Consider the following 21,031-nt stretch of genomic DNA (forward strand, 5'->3'; position numbering starts at 1 on the left):
AGGAGGTGAGTATGAGCTCGATAATGGTTGCGTAGAACTGAATCAGAATTGTGCGTGAGAGTTTAAATTTCTTCAGCTGACGTAAGAAGTATATCCGCTGGTGTGGTTTATTGGTGATCGCTGTGAGGTTGTCCTGCCACTTGAGGTTGTGGGAGATGATGGTCCCCAGGAATTTGAATGTCTCAGCCATGCTTACAGCTGATCCAATGATTTCAAGGGGGAGAGATAGTGAGGGATGCTTCCTGAATTCAATCACCATCTCCACAATAGTTTTAAACAATATACTCCTGTACATCAAATTTCCAGAATGGGTGCTCTGCTATTTTTTAAGTTATGATACATTTTATGAGCACCAGTACCACTGTGAATGGGAAATGTAATCAAAGAGAACTCTGTTTGCTGGTGATTTGCTGTATATGATTGGTTATTGACCTACAGTATAATGTACATGTTGATGTATTAAATGGGTCATATCTTCAAAAATAGCAGAGCACCACTGTAATTATGACCCGTTTGAAGGATTTATTGTTTCAAACAGTATGTCTAAAAAAAGCTCAATCATAAAGGGCACTTTTGTGATATTCATATTAATATTTTAACTTAGTATAAATTAACGTGAACATTTTTATTCCTGAATCTACACATGCTCCATATTTTAGAGCACACTATAAGGAGTGTAATGACACCAAGATGATGTCTTTATCATGTGCGGTTCATGGATCATGGAGTCTTACAAGAGGCATGGGTGTAAAACAGGTCTAAAATGGTCACTTTCATCCTTTTTTTAAATGGTTTGTGATTCAAATGTAAAAAGCGTATGAAACATCGTTCATTCCAATTAATTTTCAATGTGAAAATGGCCAGAACAATCTGAGATACCAAAAATATTTTCGGGCCTTCCTGGTGGACAATCGCCCCCGGTGACAGACTAGTGTTCTGTCCAGACTACCTCACGCTACAGAAACAGGAGATAGGCTCCTGCCCTATTGGCCATACTGGTTTGGACAAAGATTATTATGTACAGTATACTGTAAATGCTTATTTAAATTCAGCAATCAACTAGCCACCCCATGTCATACATGTCTCGTCAGTACTCCATGAACAATAAGACTTTGGAAATGGGAAACTATTGGGTAAAATCCAAATATCTGAAGGTATGCTTTTTAGCCTGTGTTGTCTGTTTAATCAGACTACACAAACAGTTAGCACTCAGGGCAAAAGTACATGTCTACAGAGGTTCTCTAAGTAAACCTGCGTGGGCTGATTTGAAGGTCCTCAAACATTCACCACAGGACATGGGGTTTTCAATTTCATAAAAGGTTAGATTGGAATGTACAGTATGTGATTTTCTTTCATGAGATTGAGTTGATCTACTAAATTGATGTTAGAGTCCCAGTCAGATGCAAATGCTACGTGTGATGTCTACTTGAAGAGACAAAGCCAATCGCCTGGCTAGTTCCTACGGTTGTAGACATCTGCTATGCTCCTCTGTAGATTTTTGGGGACTCTGTAGATTTTTGGGGAATTTGAGAGTTCATAAAACATTAACCAGTCTTTTGTCTTTCCTTTCACAGTACAACATTGTGGAACTGCAGGTAAGACCCTTATTAGTCTATCAATGTATGATGACTCACTGTAAATACTAGTACATTATAAGACAATGACTCCACCAGCTAGGTACTGTAGGTCATCATTCATTTCTACATGGCAGTTACCAGAAGACTCCCTATCAGCTTTATGTGATCACATCTGGGCCACCTTCAGCAAGCAAACTTCAGAACGCTGCAGATAGAAATGTCATGAATAGAGCTGATGTGACTCTTTACTCTTCATGTCAGACAGGCATGTTTGGCCTACATAACATAATTTGTATGTGAAAGTTCCACAATGTTGCACCCTGCTACATGTGTCCCTTGTTCTATGAACCAACAGGATGTTCATCAGAACAGGATTGGACAGTGGGTCAATACTACATCCAGTGGCAACATTCTGCAGCTTTCTTACCCCCTGAACTCTGAAGCACCCGTAGGATCCTATGCTATTGTAGTGTGGATTGGTGAAAACAAAATATACCATCGCTTCAAGGTAGAAAAGTATGGTAAATAGAGCTTCTTTATTTGACCTTTCATGCTAGGTAATATTATGGATCTGGAAGTTGAATCAATGCATCACATTTCTGGAACATTCATGAGTTGCCTGCTGTTCTCTTATCTCTAGTTTTGCCAAAGTTTGAGATCAAAATGAACCTCGCCGATGAGATCAGCTTTGTTCAAGAGGAGTATAAAGTAGAAGTGTGTGCAACGTGAGTCAACACTATCTCTGTTCTGTAATGCACTGTAGTTACAAATTACTCAAAAACATAGTGCATTTAAGTGCATTTTCAAATACAAATATTTAAATACCCCATGCATTTAAACCCAGGTCTGTTTAGTCATAGGGGTATTTAAAAGAATGTATTTGGAAACAAGTAATTTAAAATATTTTCAAATAGTAGGATATTTATAGGAAATTATATGAAAATACTTTCAAGTACTTCAAATAGAAGTAGTTGATTTGGCCACATTATTTGAAAATACTGATGCATAGAAAATAAGTATTTGAACCCAGGTCTAGGTAATGACAGCTAATGACTAATTAGTGTGCTTACTCAAAGCTCAAAGTTTGCACAGAGCGCCATAGACTAGAATAGTACATTTTGGATTTCAGATGTGCAGACTGACCCAACTTAGATTTCTTCAATACAGCTTAATGCTACCATTTACCAGTCACTACTAATACCACTAACACTGCAGTCACTTCTACTACTACTACCACTACTACTACTACTACTACTACTATTACTACCACTACTATTACTACTACTACTACTACTACTATTACTACCACTACTACTACTACTACTACTACCACTACTACTACTACTACTACTACCACTACTACTATTACTATTACTACCACTACTACTACTAATAATAATACTACTACTACTATTACTACTATTACTACTGCAATTACTACCATTACTACTGCAATCACTACCATTACTACTGCAATCACTACCATTACTACTGCAGTCACTACCATTACTACTGCAGTCACTACCATTACTACTGCAATCACTACCATTACTACTGCAATCACTACCATTACTACTGCAGTCACCACCATTACTACTGCAGTCACTACCACTACTACTGCAGTCACTACCATTACTACTGCAATCACTACCATTACTACTGCAGTCGCCACCATTACTACTGCAGTCGCCACCATTACTACTGCAATCGCCACCATTACTACTGCAATCACCACCATTACTACTGCAGTCACTACCATTACTACTGCAGTCACTACCATTACTACTGCAGTCACTACCATTACTACTGCAGTCACTACCACTACTACTGCAGTCGCCACCATTACTACTGCAGTCGCCACCATTACTACTGCAATCGCCACCATTACTACTGCAATCACCACCATTACTACTGCAGTCACTACCATTACTACTGCAGTCACTACCATTACTACTGCAGTCACTACCACTACTACTGCAGTCACTACCATTACTACTGCAGTCACTACCATTACTACTGCAGTCACTACCATTACTACTGCAGTCACTACCACTACTACTGCAGTCACTACCACTACTACTGCAGTCACTACCACTACTACTGCAGTCACTACCACTACTACTGCAGTCACTACCACTACTACTGCAGTCACTACCACTACTACTGCAGTCACTACCACTACTACTGCAGTCACCACCATTACTACTGCAGTCACCACCATTACTACTGCAGTCACCACCATTACTACTGCAGTCACCACCATTACTACTGCAGTCACCACCATTACTACTGCAGTCACCACCATTACTACTGCAGTCACCACCATTACTACTGCAGTCACCACCATTACTACTGCAGTCACCACCATTACTACTGCAGTCACCACCATTACTACTGCAGTCACCACCATTACTACTGCAGTCGCCACCATTACTACTGCAGTCGCCACCATTACTACTGCAGTCACTACCATTACTACTGCAGTCACTACCATTACTACTGCAATCACTACCATTACTACTGCAGTCACTTCCATTACTACTTCAGTCACTACCACTACTACTGCAGTCACCACCATTACTACTGCAGTCACCACCATTACTACTGCAGTCACTACCACTACTATAGCTTATCTCACAACCATAAATACTCAAGACAAGCTAGCAAACACACACATTTTCTTTAAGAAATGTACTTTTGTAGTTGAAGACCTACAATGGTACTGCTCAATGTCATAAACTGTTCTTATGAGTACCCTGAGACTTCAAAGGTTTGGGACAGTGGCACGTACAGTACATGAACAGCTGTGCCAGTATTCATAAAGCATCTGAGAGTAGGATTGCTGACCTAGGATAAGGCTCCCCCTGTACATGAGATCTTGTTCATTAAATCCAAAAGTTAAAACTGATCCTAGATCAGGACGCATACTCTGATAGGCTTTATGAATACTGGTCCAGATCGATTGACAATGTTGAAAACACTTTACTTAAAAGCTTGCAGGTAAAAACATTATAATGTATTGTTATAAGCACGCATGTATGAGATTTACAATGTCTCATATGAGACATATAATATGGTATGTCTCTCTATGTAGGAAATGTATGATAGTTGCTGTGTCTGATGTATGTTTGTGTTTTATTATGAAATCAAATCAGATACACGTATGGGCAGCCTGTACCTGGTAAAGCAGAGGTAGAGTTGTGCCGACCCTTAGTTCCCAATGTATTGATACCAATAAGAATTGATGAGAGAAATCCAGAAGGAGTTCCTGATTATACACCCCCCTGCCATAAAGAGTCAATAGAGGTCTGTATGCTTTCCTGAAGAAACTATATACTTGTTTTTACCATCATATTACATTTGAATGTGATCTGGTTAATTTATTTAAATCTTTTCTTAATGTGTGTGGTTTTGCTTGCTTTTCCCAGATGGACCAAACTGGCTGTGCTTCTCATGTCTTCAACATGTTAATTTTCACAAAGGATGCAGGCCGGAAAAGGCTCATAGACAGGCTGAGTTTTAATGCCAAAGTAGAGGAGGAGGGGACAGGCAAGTCATTTATCATAAGAATTTGGAGACGGTAGAAGTGATGACAACATTTGCTTGAAGTCAAATGAAAACAGTTTTTTTTTCTTGAGAGTGAATTACATAATGTCAAGATTGCATGTTTAATTACATTATAAAGATTGGCATGACCTGCGTATTTGACCTTTGGTGCTACATCCTCATATTATGCAGTTTTTATTCATGTCTTCTGTTTGTAATCATGTTTTTAATACGTTGAGTAAGCTGCGCTGGAATTCAGCTTCTGCATTGTGAACTGCCAATGTGCATCATGGTGGCGTGTGTAGTTGTGAAATAAACCATCCTATTTTCTTTTGTTTTCCTTTGACAGGTATTACACAGTCAAAGGAAAAACACATTGCTCTCTCAGATGTGATTGGAAAACTCACATTTGTTGACACACCCAAAATCTATGAGCATGGATCAATTATCAAGGGCAAGGTGCGTCCAAATCCAGTGATATTGTTTCTTAGACTTAGGTGAATTGTAGATGCCATTTGTCTTGGGACATTCAAGTTTACTTAACTACCAATGGTAGGTAACAGTGACACATGTAGCATCACTACTTACAACTTTCCCCCCCTTTTTCCTCAGATAAACGTTGTTCACTTCAACAACACACCTATCTCAGACATGTTAGTCTACCTTTTGGAGAAGAAAGACAGGTCCTCACATCATCTCCAGACCCTGACCACGGACAGTCATGGTATTGCCAGTTTCTCCTTCAACACAACCAGAATGCCCCAAAAGAATATTAACCTCATAGTAAGTATGATTTCTTCTATGTTTTGGAAGACTGATGATTCCAGCGCACACCATTGAACCTACACCCTATGGCCTATCATGCTCTTGTTGAGATCTGAGAAGATACCATGTGTATAACAAACACTAAGGTGAAACTTCCACCTAGCTTATCAGAGGGCAAGGTGGAGATGTTGACATACTCTATTGCTTACACCTGTCAAATAAAAAAACCCGAATCCTCTCAGATCTCCACAATTATATATGGCATAGGGTCTAAGGGTCGATTTGGGATTGGGCCTTTAGTTATACTCTCTCTCTCCTCTGTTGATTTCCAGGTTAGCAACACACCAAAGGTGGAGAAAATTAAATATAGGGTCCCTTATTTCAAAAGAGGGCAACACAAGCTCTCCCTGATCCAGCCCACTGCCCCTCACAGTAAAATGTTCAGCTCTCTGGCTATTCAGAAGATGGAGAACCCACTGGCATGTTGGGAGGAAGTGTCAATCACCATCCAGTACGCCATCGTAGGGGAGACTGTCTCAAAGGGCTCCGTGGATGTCATCTACCTGGTGAGTAGAACCAGGAACAAGTTGTGACAACCTGCAAACCCAGGGTGAGTCCAAAATGGCACCCTATTCTCTAGTGTGCTACTTTTGACCAGGGTCATTTCAGACAGTCCCAACATCTCATCTTCAAAGGAAGGATGTCTCTATACAACACCAGTACTTCTCATCATATTCTTCCTGCTGACTTGATGGGATAACCGGGACAAGTGTTTTACCCTTTCCCTCCTCCAGGCCTTATCCAGAGGGGTGATAGTTCAGCATAGACACATGAAGGTTACCGTGCAGCACTGGAGTCCTGGTGAGGGAGTTTCATTAAGTAATTATGAACCTACTGGAAGGTGCTTGATGACAATGACAGTGACATGCTCTTGCGTTACAGCAACTGGGGGTGAAGTTACTTTGAAGTTGGCAGTGGTTCCGGAGATGGCGCCTGTGGTACAGGTCCTTGTGTACAGTATGCTACCCAGTGAGACTGTCATCGCCCACAGCATGAACTTTCCCACTGAGAAATGCTTCAGGCACAAGGTGTGTGTATATGTGGGCATGCTTCTTCGTGTGTTATACCCTCTGACTTCTGCACATCACAAACATACTATGTTCATTTTATGGAAGGTATAAATGATGTCAAGTATTTCCATGCACATAGATATCATTCCTTGTATAAAGGTGTATAATGTACACTTATGTATGTCATGTGCACCAGGTGTCGGTGGAGTTCTCACCCTCACAAGCAGTTCCAGGGGAGGAGAACACCCTGCAGCTCTCGGCCCAGCCCGGCTCCCTCTGTGGCCTCAGTGCTGTGGACCAGAGTGTTCACATCATGGAGCCAGGGAAGAGGCTGGATGCTGACAAGGTAACAGAGCTCGGTGTAGTGAATATCAACGGTCATACAGTACCACCATATAAACAGCTGTTGTGGTGCTGGCAATACAACCAGCTTCAGGGGACTAAGAAGTGACAACGGCAGACTTGGAGTGGGTCTGGTCACTGTTGGCCATTTGGTGTACCTTCATCAACTGAAAAGCACCTCCCTATTGGCACTTAATGAGTTAATAGTCTGGGTTGTTTTATTATTGCAATATTAACCGTCATGCTAAAATATTTTACATACATGGATTACCAACTGGGGTCATTTTGACCCCAAGAAGAAACTGTTGGAAAAAACAATCATAGCAACATATCAACTTAATTCAAAACATCATTAGACATGTAAATAATGTTATCTGAAATAAAATTAACCAAAACAGACTATTTTTGAAAAATTACAGTTAATTAGCATATTTTGTCAACCGAAAATATAAATTTGTTCCTTAAATAATGTGCTGTTTCCAACGCACAATCCACATAAGTGTTAAAAACAAAATTTACCATAATTTGATTATAGCATCATTTCGTTTTTAGAATTTTGAAGTAAATACAAATTTTGTCATATTATGTGGTAAACACTATTGCCATTTATAACCAGTTTAAAACATAGCCGAGAACAAAAGGAGCTTCATTTATGCAGGTGATCTTTCTATCTTGTCAAAATCACTGATACAGGTCCCCCTCCACCCTCTGAGGATATGTATAACTTAATATTACATCTCCAGAGAAACCTGGATTCAAATAAATACTTTTTTAGATTTGCCCTATAATAACTACTTTTCAGAGACTACACACCGGTACAGCTTTCTGTGTAGATTCAGAGTGTTTCTAAGTTCGGTATTGCAGTTCTATCAAGTATTTATACCATTGGCAGGCTTTTTATACTATTGGCAGATTTTTATATGCAGAAAAGTGAATTCATTTTGGTTTTGTTGTAACGGCTGTCCTCGCTGACAGAAGGAGAGGACCAGAACGTAGAGTGGTTAGTGTTCATTATTTAATGAAAGTCAACAAAACACTTCAAAATACAAAACAACCGTGACAAAACCGAAACAGTCCTGTGTGGCACAAACACTGACACAGGAACAAACACCCACAAAACACAAGTGAAACCCAGGCTGCCTAAGTATGATTCTCAATCAGGGACAACGATTGACAGCTGTCTCTGATTGAGAATCATACCCGGCAGGACACAAACATCCCAACATAGAAAATACCACATAGACAAACCCACCCAACTCACGCCCTGACCAACTAAATAAATACAAGAAAAAGGAAAACAGGTCAGGAACGTGACATTTGTACACATACAGTGGGGCAAAAAAGTATTTAGTCAGCCACCAATTGTGCAAGTTCTCCAACTTAAAAAGATGAGAGAGGCCTGTAATTTTCATCATAGGTACACTTCAACTATGACAGACAAAATGAGAAAAAGAAATCCTGAAAATCACATTGTAGGATTTTTAATGAATTTATTTGCAAATTATGGTGGAAAATAAGTATTTGGTCACCTACAAAAAGTATTGAGATAAACTTTTGTTATTGACCAAATACTTATTTTCCACCATAATTTGCAAATAAATAAATTAAAAATCCTACAATGTGATTTTCTGGATTTTTTTTCTCATTTTATCTGTCATAGTTGAAGTGTACCTATGATGAAAATTACAGGCCTCTCTCATCTTTTTAAGTGGGAGAACTTGCACAATTGGTGGCTGACTAAATACTTTTTTGCCCCACTGTACATAAAATATGTGGTATAAAAAACTGCAATCTTAGGTGGGTACACGGGGAGCTATATCTCTGAAGATAATCTGTCTATCTGGTCAACATCACTGATACAGGTCAGTATGGGTAATTTGTTATTATGTCTACAAAGAAACATAAATTATTATAAGGGTCCTATCTATCTCATTACTATAGGTGGAATTAGGTGTTTTGGGCTGGGATCGAAATGACCCCAAAGTCTATATTGATACAGAAACACTAAGAACAAGTTGATTGTCAAAGTCATGAACATTTTAAGATTTCAATAAACCACCTTTGGGCTAAGATGAAAAATATGCCTCTGGGGTCGGTAGTATGAGGGTTAATAACGTTTAGCAATGGAAAATGAAATTTAACGTTTCTTTTTAGACAAGTCCAAGTGGTCCTTCACGGTAACAGTCTGTTTTCTTCTGTTTTGTGTCCAGTGAACAAGTTAATTTTACATCTCACTGTTATCCCATTCCAGATATTTGATTTGTTACCAGTCAAGGAGACAACACACATTCCCTACCAGCTTGAAGATTCAGTAGCATGTTTACGTGTAAAATCAATGAAGTACGGGTACGCAAGGCCATACCCAAGACAAACTGAGGAGGAAAATGAACCTCATGAAGTTTTTAAGGTAACCTCAGCCTTGTTTTCTCTTAACTTGAAGCCTCTTTTCCTCTCTCGTAAGAATCAGTCAACATCCTGATACCATGCATACATCTTCTTAAATTATTAATTGCTAAAATACCCTGTTTGAGGCTGAAAAACACCTACAGAATAGAAACATAAAATTCAGAGATATTCATTAATATTGAGCTCTCTTGTTTGTGATTCTGACATTTCTAGAAATTGGGACTGAAGCTGGCAACTAATCTGGTTATAAGAGTACCTTCCTGTCTCAGGTACAAAAGGAAAGAGTACAATAGGGCCCATGGTGAGATGTCCTCCTTCACACCTTTTACTCTTGTCATTGCCAGAAGAATTCAGTGAATCTTGGGAAATGTATGGCTTTTGTTATTCTAATATAGCCTGGTTAAACCAGTCTGAATGCTGCATGCATCACCGTTGAAAGCAGTATTCAATCTGGTTTGACCAGGCTGATTCTAACACGAGAATAATGACTATTCTTTGTTTTAGTTGTAGCCTACAGACGCCACCCTGGAGTCAAGGGCGGACGGATACTTGATCGATCTTTACTGCGTGTAGTAGAAGGTGACAGATTTGTTGATACCATACAGACGGTCCGTACCTTCTTCCCTGAGACGTGGATATGGGATCTTGTGGAAGTTGGGTAAGAGCACTGCACAGTGAGGCTGTTGCCTTATAAACATCACTAAAATAATGCGCGCACATCGATGAGGCAGAAGGTGATGTTATGTTTCTGAACGGTCAGATAGTTAGCAACAATAACAAGAGGCTGCCATGTGGGGAATCGTAGGTTTCTTGTTTCAGCTCGTTGTATCTTGTTATTGATACCATGTCTTGTTTTGAGGTGTTTTGACTCATGTCATGTCTATGCTAATATGGCAAAACATTTGCTATCTAGCTACCAACAACTGTAACGATGTATTTGAGAGACGACAAGTGCTCATTGTGCAAATGTATTTATGTTTTCAATAGACATTTGAAGGCAAAATATAGTTTAGATGTCAACAATCTAAGCCAACCCCGTCTGTTTTGCTCCATAATTGCGCATTTTGTCGGTTAGGAACCTGTAACTCAATAAACTGCATTACACAGTAGGGGAGAGTGGGGTAAAATGAGAAATTTTTACATTCACTGTCAAGTGAAATACAGTATTATTTCTAACAAAGATAGACATATATTTCAGGATGTATCAGGGCACAAGGCGAGACCCAAATGCAGATGGTTGGAGTCTTACAATGTTTATTCATCCAAAAGGGTGAGAATGGTCGTGGACAGACAAAAATGTCAAAACCAGATCAGAGTCCAGGAGGTAGAGTGGCAGGCAGAATGGTCAGGCAGGCGGGTACAAAGTCCAGAAACAGGCAAGGGTCAAAACCAGGAGGACTAGAAAAAGGAGAATGCAAGAACGCTGGTTGACTTGGAAACATACAAGATGAACTGGCACAGAAAGACAGGAAACAGAGGGATGAATACACTGGGGAAAATAAGTGACACCTGGAGGGGGTGGAGACAATCACAAGGGGAAACAGATCAGATCACAGGTGAAACAGATCAGGGCGTGACAGGATGTTGTGTATCCCTGGAAATAATCAGAATTAATATATACATTACAGATTGAAAACATAGCGTGACCAAAAAAAGTGGTCTCTTGGCACAACACCCCAGGTATGGGGTAAGTTGAGCCACGGGATAGAGTCAATTAAGCTGCCTACAAATTTCTGAACTGAATGAAATATTACCACTACCTTATTAAAACCATAGCTAGGTTTCCATCCAATTGGCGACAGATTTTCATGTGAATATGTTCAAAAATCTGCATAAAAACAATATGCTTATTTTCCTACCAGAGATGTGTTTCCATCAAATGTACTTGTTGCAGGTAAAATTTGCTAGCTAGCTACCAACAACTGTAACAATGTATTTGAGGGACAAGTGCTCATTGTGCAAATGTATTTATGTTTTCAATAAACATTTGAAGGCAAAATATAGTTTAGATGTTGTCAACAATCTAAGCCAACCCCGTCTGTTTTGCTCCATATTTCTACACTTGTCGGTTTTGTTGCTAAACAACCAACTGGTCTATATCAAAACATACAGTAGTGGTTAGATTAGGAACCGGTACCTCATTAAACTGCATTACAAAGTAGGGGAGAGTGGGGTACATTTAGATTTGTTTTACATTCAGCATTACTCTGTCAAGCAAAACACCATATTTTTTCTAACAAAGATTTACCTCCGGTATGGAGTAAATTGAGTCGCGTGATAGGGTTAGTTAGGTTGCCTACAAATGTCTGTTCTGAATGAAATATTACCACTACCTTTCTAAAACCATGTCTATCTTTATTTCCCAAACACAATTCAACACAATCACAAACACTTCTTTGCTAAGCATCCTTTAACACCTAAAAAAAAACACTTTGTAATTTGCGATAACGCAAGGACTGGAAGTCTTTGGGTTTACAGCTCTAAATAAAAAATAAATACAAAATAATGAAATATCCCAGCGATATTGCCTTGCTTTACGCCTAGGAAGAAAACACTTCAATTTGCTCAATTTACCATTGGCTCAACTTACCCTATGGCCATCAGCTCAATTTACCCAAAGACAAATTTTTCCACTATATTTGCCCACACAGCTACAGAGATGCACTTTTATGCGAGGTTTAGGACATCAATTTTTTTAAATCTTATACAGATCCCAACTGATGTGTAGAACAATCTTACAATGATCTACTTTGGTTTAGATACAATCATAGTGAAACCGCTAACAGAATAAATTTATTTGACTTGGTGAACATGTGTTTTCTGGACCTGACTTGCTGACATCTTTTTTCATATGTTTCTTCCTTCACAGACTCCATGAAATTATTTATCTTCCTAAATATTTGGTCAAATTATTAATTTTGCGTATGGTTTCCTAGAAACAAGGGTGGCTCAACTTGCTCCACTTTTACCTACTGTAGGCCTCTGACCTCAATAGGACTCCCCGGTTAGATGAAGCTTAAATATATTTAAAAACATTTAAAGAAACACTGTTCAAAGAATTTATAAAGTCATACTCCATTGTTCTCCATGGGACACTTAGTATCTTTCTGTTTGAACTCTGACCTCTGCATTACAGGGAGTCTGGATCAGCAGATGTGCCCCTCATGGTCCCAGACACGATCACCACATGGGAGACAGAGGCATTCTGCCTGGCCCCTGGTGGCTTCGGTCTGGCTCCTCCGGTGAAACTTACAGTCTTCCAGCCCTTCTTCCTGGAACTAACCCTGCCCTACTCCATCATCCGTGGAGAGCACTTTGAGCTGAAAGCCACTGTGTTTAACTACCTGTCCAAGTGCATTATGGTACGGCACCGCAACATGATCGTTTCTTGAGTTGTTTCATGAGTTTTCCATGTTATCTTACAAGTGTTCCTATTTGGCAGGTTTCTGTGACTCCAGCTCACTCCTTAGACTACACTCTCACACCCTTGAAGGATGTCCAGTACTCATCATGCTTGTGTGCCAATGGACGAAAGACCTTCAGTTGGACGATGGCACCCTCTATCCTGGGTAAATCACCAGTCTTCATTCAACCGTTCAAACAGCAGAATGGATGTCAGCCTGAGTTGTGTACTCTGTCACCATTTTGGATGTTGTGTAACCTGTACTGCACTCTGTCTGTCAATGTGTGTGTAGGGGTTTTGAATGTGTCCGTTAGTGCAGAGGCTGTCCAGTCCCACGTGGCGTGTGACAATGAGATTGTGAACGTACCGGAGAGAGGACGCATCGACACAGTCACACAGAGCCTGCTGGTGAAGGTATGTAGCCTACTGTTGTGACGGAACGTACTGTTGTACAGATGCCTAGTGTAACTGCCTCTGACTGAAAATAATATCCTCTCCTCTCAGGCTGAGGGAACAGAGAAGACCGACACCTACAACTGGTTGCTGTGTCCAACTGGTCAGTCAGTAATGAATGAACGTTGAATGTTCACTTTGATTGAATTGATCATCTCCATTCATCTTATCATCTGTGTGTCCACAGGAGTAACTATGACAGAGGAGGTGGAACTGCAACTCCCCAAGAATGTGGTGGATGGATCTGATCGAATTTCGCTCTCAGTCCTGGGTAAAATAAACCATTGTATTATTTAGAGGCTTAGTGAGTTTAGAAAGGCGTAGTGGTGGGAAAAGCAACCTTTCTCCAATGATAATGCTGCTGTTCGCTAAAGAGGACAGTATTACAGAAGTCCCATGTTTACCTGTAGGTGACATCTTGGGTCGGGCCCTCAAGAACCTGGATGGACTGTTGCAGATGCCGTATGGGTGTGGAGAGCAGAATATGGCCCTCCTCGCACCCAATATCTACATCCTGGAGTACCTGAGGAACACAGAGCAGCTCACTTCAGCCATCCGAGACAAGGCCACCAAGTTCCTCACTAGTGGTAAGAGAGTCCCTAAAAATATGGGGCGTATTGATTAGGCACCAAACGGATGAAAACTGACTGAAACAGTGCTGGATTTGTCCAATAAGAGCACTTTGTTTTGTTTTCCATTGAAGAACATTTTTAAACGTTTCACCACGGTATGCCCTAATGACTACGACCCTGCTATCATGTACATTATAGAGCTACAGCACAGATGACATTACAGTGTCTTATCAACAGAGCATCACTGACCCAACACATGTTGGGACTTCCAGATGTTTTGCTAAAATCATTTGATTATAGAATATAGATATTTATCCCAAATGGCACCCTATTCCCTACATAGTGTCCTACTTTTTTCCTGGCAAAAAGAGTACACTAGGGAACAGGGTGCCATTTGGGGTGCACACTCAGTAACTATAAAACACACTTGTTTACTGTTGTTTGCTTTAAAAAACTCACTGACAGGTTACCAAAGGCAGCTGAACTACAAGCATGTTGATGGTGCATACAGCACATTTGGACAAGGCTCAGGGAACACTTGGTGAGTACTTGGATGTGTTATTCACTTATTGGTAAACTCATCATAACTGTCTGTTTCAATAAAGTATTGGCCAACCAAATGGCATTGTCTTTGATAGGGAGCCCATTGATGTGACATAAGTTGACATAAGCTCTCATTGCATGTAATGTCAAGCTCTAAGTCATGTTTATGACAACTTTATGTGGGTATTAAATCAAGTTCTCTTTTCTCAGACTGACTACTTTTGTTTTGAGATCCTTTGGCAAAGCAAAGTCTTTCATTTATATTGACCCGGTAAAAATTGAGCAATCCAAGACTTGGTTGGAACGTCAACAAGGCAAACATGGCTGTTTCGTCAGATTGGGGGAACTCTTTAACAACAGAATGAAGGTATTTATATTGATAATAAACTGATAGAAGATGGAAGAAGATGTCGTTTTACGTCTCGTCAGACCAGCCATACAGTTGGGAATGATGATTTCTAGAGAATTGTATCAGTCTAGATACAGTTTCATGGATATATTTTAGTATTTAACATATTGTTTTGTAGGGTGGGGTGACAGATGAAGTCACACTGACGGCCTACATCACGTCTTCAATGCTGGAGCTCAACATGTCAGTGTCGGTACGTAGCATCTCCACATAACCATTGTTTCTCACTTCAACAACGTCCATTACAGGAAACTGGTTTAAACTCCTGTATGAAGTCTGTTGTATACATCTTATGTCAACTGTCATTTAGAGATTCTAAAATGTAGTGAGTTCTGTGTAAAAAATGATCTGAAAGTAGCATATGGAATAGAAATAAGAATAGCTGTTACCATAAGCAGTCCTGAATGACAGTGTGCTGTTAACATAAAAAGTACAGGCATAGTTATAATACTGTAAACTGAAAAACTAAAAGTGCTCCAGCATGAATGTGTTTAGCCGGATCCCAGATCTGTTTGTATTACCTTGCCATTACAAACAGATCTGGGACCAGGCTAGCATGTCTCTTAATGTGCTGCTCTGTTATTTTGTGCTCCAGGATCCTGTTGTGTACAGCAGCTTGTCTTGCCTGAGGAACTCCACCAGTGATTTGTCCAACACTTACACTACTGCTCTGCTGGCCTACACCTTTACCCTGGCAGGGGACATGGAGACCCGGGCCCAGCTTCTGCAGCACCTGGACACGATCGCATTACAAGAAGGTGAGACATGTCCTGGTCCAAGATCTGTTTGTGCTGTCTTGCTTTCATTGAGCTTACCTGGGCAATGGACCCAATGGAGTAATCCCAAAAGTGTAACCCCTCCTCCCGTCTGGCACTCCAGATAGGCTCAATCAAACACCCAAAGTATTTTATATACAAATACAATTTGAACTCAGGTGTCTGTAATATAATTAACTTTTCGTCATAAAATGAATTCGGTAGGTCAGAGAAGAACTTTGTATCTTTTATTATGATGAATAAGCTAGTCCCTATTATCTGTGTGTGTGTGTGCGCTCCTCGTTCCTCAGGGGGTCTCCTGCACTGGACTCAGACCTCCTCAGAGACCTCAGCCTCCCTGGCGGTGGAAATCAGCTCCTATGTTCTGCTGGCTTCCCTCAGTGCCTCCCCTCTGTCTACCACTGACCTGGGCTACGCCTCCCGCATCGTCAGGTGGCTGGTGAGACAGCAGAATGCCTACGGAGGCTTCTCTTCCACACAGGTATATTTCCAAAACACCTCCGTTCTGAAATGGCACCCTGTGCTGTGCACTAGTAGTGAGGCATTGTTACCTTGACTTCACAACAGGCATGTATGTGCTTCTTGTCATGTCAAGCCTGGCGAGGATAACTTCCACTGAAATGGAGCCAAGAAACCATAATGGATGGAAATGAGAAATAGTCACTCTAGTAACAGATCAATGTAACAATTCCCCCTTTATGTAAAATGGGCTATTTTCATTCATTTTGAATATATTTGTCTGTTGGTGTGTGTGTTTAGGACACAGTGGTGGCCCTCCAGGCCCTGGCTCTCTACTCCACCAGGGTGTACAGTAGAGAGGGTGCCAGCACAGTCACAGTACAGTCTCCCAGTGGAGCACAGCACCTCTTCGAAGTGAACCAAAACAACAAGCTTCTCTACCAGGAGAGGGCGCTGCAGGACACAGAAGGGAAGTACAGCGTGGAAGTGAAGGGCAGTGCTTGTGCCTCAGTGCAGGTTTGTGAATACACTCCTCCCAATCCTATGGTGCAAGATATGGTTTGTATATTACTGTGAATTTCAAACATTTAAGAAGCGTTGTCTGATATTTAGTTTATGAAATGTTTATTTTTCACTATCTTTTTAAATGTATATGTGTGGACATGATGGTTTCCCTGACTTGTTCTTCCCTCTTTCCAAGGTGGCGCTCCACTACAACATCCCTACTCCTACTGACAGCACAACGCTCAGTATCCAGGTGAAGCCAGAGGTGGACTGCAACAGTAACTCTTTGAGACCCAGAGTCACACTGAAGCTCCAGTCTCAGTAAGAATGAATGACACATTTGCATTCACAGAAGCATTCTTTCAATCAGTTTGTTGATGACACTCCAAAGTTTTATTTTGGAGCATGTCTTACAGAATGGGCTTGGCCCAACTTACTTGGTTTCCTATAGGTTATTGAATTTCTAGTTTCTACCAGTAACAGTACGAAAACACATCAGGCAACCATGTCTTTTTTATGGCTAAAATAATAAAAGTATCGATTTTATCTATTTGTTTTACTGCAAGTAATTGTAAAAATCTCACTTTGATATCACAGGCATCTCTTTGCTTTCACAGATATCATGGAAAGGAGCCGACCACCAATATGATTATAGTGGATTTGAAAATGCTGTCTGGGTTTGTCCCAGACCCAGAGTCTTTGGGGAGGGTGAGTTTTTATGATATCATACATTTATGGTGTTACCTATAACCTTTTTCCATGTAGCTCTTGCCTCTCATCTGTGAACTTTTCAGAAACTAACCTTTTTTGTCCATGCAATATGAATAATCAGTGAATGGCCTGTCTTCACAGCTGAGGGGTTCAGGTCGAGTGGACCGTGTCGATTCCAAAGATGACCATGTGTTAATGTACTTGAGGTGAGACCAGTTTGAACAGTGTACATAGCACTCTCAATATAATGAAATTCATTTTAAATAACATATACTGTATGTATTGATGTAATTCTGTTAAAATACTGTCACGCCTGCTCCCGCTCTTCCTCCCGAGCGCCAGACTCCCCAACATTACTCACTCAAGCCACCTTCAGTACGCACACCTGCCTTTCTCCGTTACGCGCATCAGCTCTCATTGGACTCACGTGGGCTCAATTACTTGTGTAATTTCCTTCCCTATATCTGTCTGTTTCCTAGCTCTGTTCCCTGCTTCGGGATTGTTTGTCATATGTCCTTGTTTACCCGTGTGCTAACGCTGTTCCTGTCGTGTTCTATGTCTGTTCCTGAATAAATGTTTGACTCCCCATACCTGCTTCTCCTGTCCGGCGTCGGCCCTTCCACATACAGTACCAGTCAAAAGTTTGGACACCTACTCATTCAAGGGTTTTTCTTTATTTTCACTATTTTCTACACTATGATAATAGTGAAGACATCAAAACTATTAAATAACACATATGGAATCATGTAGTAACCACAAAAGTGTTAAACAAATCAAAATATATTTTAGATTTTAGATTCTTCAAAGTAGCCACCCTTTGCCTTGATGACACCTTTGCACACTTTTGGCATTCTCTCAACCAACATCTTGAGGAATGCTTTTCCAACAGTCTTGAAAGAGTTCCCACATATGCTGAGCACTTGTTGGCTGCTTTTCCTTCACTCTGCGGTCCAACTCATCCCAAACCATTTCAATTGGGTTGTGGTTGTGTGATTGGAGGCCAGGTCATCTGATTCAGCACTCCATCACTCTCCTTCTTGGTCAAATAGCCCTTAAACAGACTGGAGATGTGTTTTGGGTCATTGTCCTGTTGAAAAACAAATGATTGTGCCACTAAGCGCAAACCAGATGGGATGGAGTGTCGCTGCAGAATACTGTGGTAGCCATGCTGGTTAAGTGTGCCTTGAAATCTAAATTAATCACTGACAGTGTCACCAGCAAAACACCATCACACCTCCTCCTCCATGCTTCACGGTGGGAACCACACATGCAGAGATCATCCGTTCACCTACTCTGCGTCTCACAAAGACATTGCAGTTGGAACAAAAAAAAATCTCAAATTTGGACAGATTTCCACTGGTCTAATGTCCATTGCTCATGTTTCTTGGCTGAAGCAAGTCTCTTCTTATTATTGGTGTCCTTTAGTAGTGGTTTCTTTGCAGCAATTCAACCATGTAGGCCTGATTCACGCAGTCTCCTCTTAACAGTTGATGTTGAGATGTGTCTGTTACTTGAACTCTGTGAAGCATTTATTTTGGCTGCAATCTGAGGTGCAGTTAACTCTAATGAACTTATCCTCTGCTGCAGAGGTAACTCTGGGTCTTCCTTTCCTGTGGCGGTCCTCATGAGAGACAGTTTCATCATAGCGCTTGATTGTTTTTCGACTGCACTTGTGGAAACGTTCAAAGTTCTTGAAATATTCCGTATTGACTGACCTTCATGTCTTAAAGCAATGATGGACTGTCATTCCTCTTTGCTTATTTGAGCTGTTCTTGTCATAATAAATAAAATCTAACTTTATTAGACACATGCGCCGAATACAACAGGTCACCTTAGTGACATACTTACTTACGAGCCCCTAACCGACAGGGCAGTTTCAAAGAATACGGATAAGAATAAGAGATAAAAGTAACAAATAATTAAAGAGCAGCAGTAAAAAATAACAATATATACCTTTTTTTTTTTATTTGTCCAACAATTGGTACCTTCAGGCAATTTCCAAATGCCTGAAGGTACCACGTTCATCTGTACAAACAATAGTACGCACGTATAAACACCATGGGACCACGCAGCCGTCATACCGCTCAGGAAGGAGACGCGTTCTGTCTCCGTGAGATGAACGTACTTTGGTGCGAAAAGTGCAAATCAATCTCAGAACAACAGCAAAGGACCTTGTGGAGATGCTGGAGGAAACGGGTACAAAAGTATCTATATCCACAGTAAAACGAGTCCTATATTGACATAATTTGAAAGGCCGCTCAGCAAGGAAGAAGCCACTGCTCCAAAACCGCCATAAAAAAGCCAGACTACGGTTTGCCACTGCACATGGGGACAAAGATCGAACTTTTTGGAGAAATGTCCTCCGGTCTGATGAAACAAAAATAGAACTGTTTGGCCATAATGACCATTGTTGTGTTTGGAGGAAAAAGGGGGAGGCTTGCAAGCCAAAGAACACCATCCCAACTGAAGGACGGGGGTGGCAGCATCATGTTGTGGGGGTGCTTTGCTGCAGGAGGGACTGGTGCACTTCACAAAATAGATGGCATCATGAGGATGGAAAATTATGTGGATCTATTGAAGCAACATCTCAAGACAGTCAGGAAGTTAAAGCTTGGTCGCAAATGGGTCTTCCAAATAAACAATGACCTCAAGCATACTTCCAAAGTTGTGGCAAAATGGCTTATTAAGGACAACAAAGTCAAGGTATTGGAGTGGCCATCACAAAGCCCTGACCTCAAACCCATAGAAAATTTGTGGGCAGAACTGAAAAAGCGTGTGCGAGCAAGGAGGCTGTAACGTTCGTTATAATAACTGGACCAAAGCGCAGCGTGATCTGGGTTCCACATCTTTTTTGCTATGTGAACCTCAAAGCAAAACAAAACAATAAACGAACAAAACGAAACGTGAAGCTACAAATATGCACACAGGCAACTATACATAGTCAAGATCCCACCAAAACACAAAGGGGAAATGGCTGCCTGAATATAATCCCCAATCAGAGACAACGATAAACAGCTGCCTCTGATTGGGAACCATACCAGGGCAACATAAAAATATAAATCACCTAGATGACCCACCCTGGTCACACCCCGACCTAACCAACATAGAGAATAAAAAGGTCTCTATGGTCAGGGCGTGACAGAGGCCTACAAACCTGACTCAGTTACACCAGCTCTGTCAAGAGGAATGGGACAAAATTCACCCAACTTATTGTGGGAAGCTTGTGGAAGGCTACCCGAATCGTTTGACCCAAGTTAAACAATTTAAAGGCAATGTTACCAAATACTAATTGAGTGTATGTAAACTTCTGACCCACTGGGAATGTGATGAAAGAAATAAAAGCTGAAAGAGATAATTCTTTCTACTGTTATTCTGACATTTCACATTCTTAAAATAAAGTGGTGATCCTAACTGACCTAAAACAGGGAATTTTTACTAGTATTAAATGTCAGGAATTGTGAGAAACTGAGTTTAAATGTATTTGGCTAAGGTGTA

General features: G+C 40.7%; 1 pseudogene; it reads left to right on the top strand.

The window, feature by feature from the left end:
* LOC139548572 (alpha-2-macroglobulin-like) overlaps positions 1–21,031 on the top strand; it is a 42,105-nt pseudogene that overhangs the window by 12,858 nt on the left and 8,216 nt on the right.

This window comes from Salvelinus alpinus, chromosome 21 (genome assembly GCF_045679555.1).
Source record: "Salvelinus alpinus chromosome 21, SLU_Salpinus.1, whole genome shotgun sequence".
Taxonomy (NCBI): domain Eukaryota; kingdom Metazoa; phylum Chordata; class Actinopteri; order Salmoniformes; family Salmonidae; genus Salvelinus; species Salvelinus alpinus.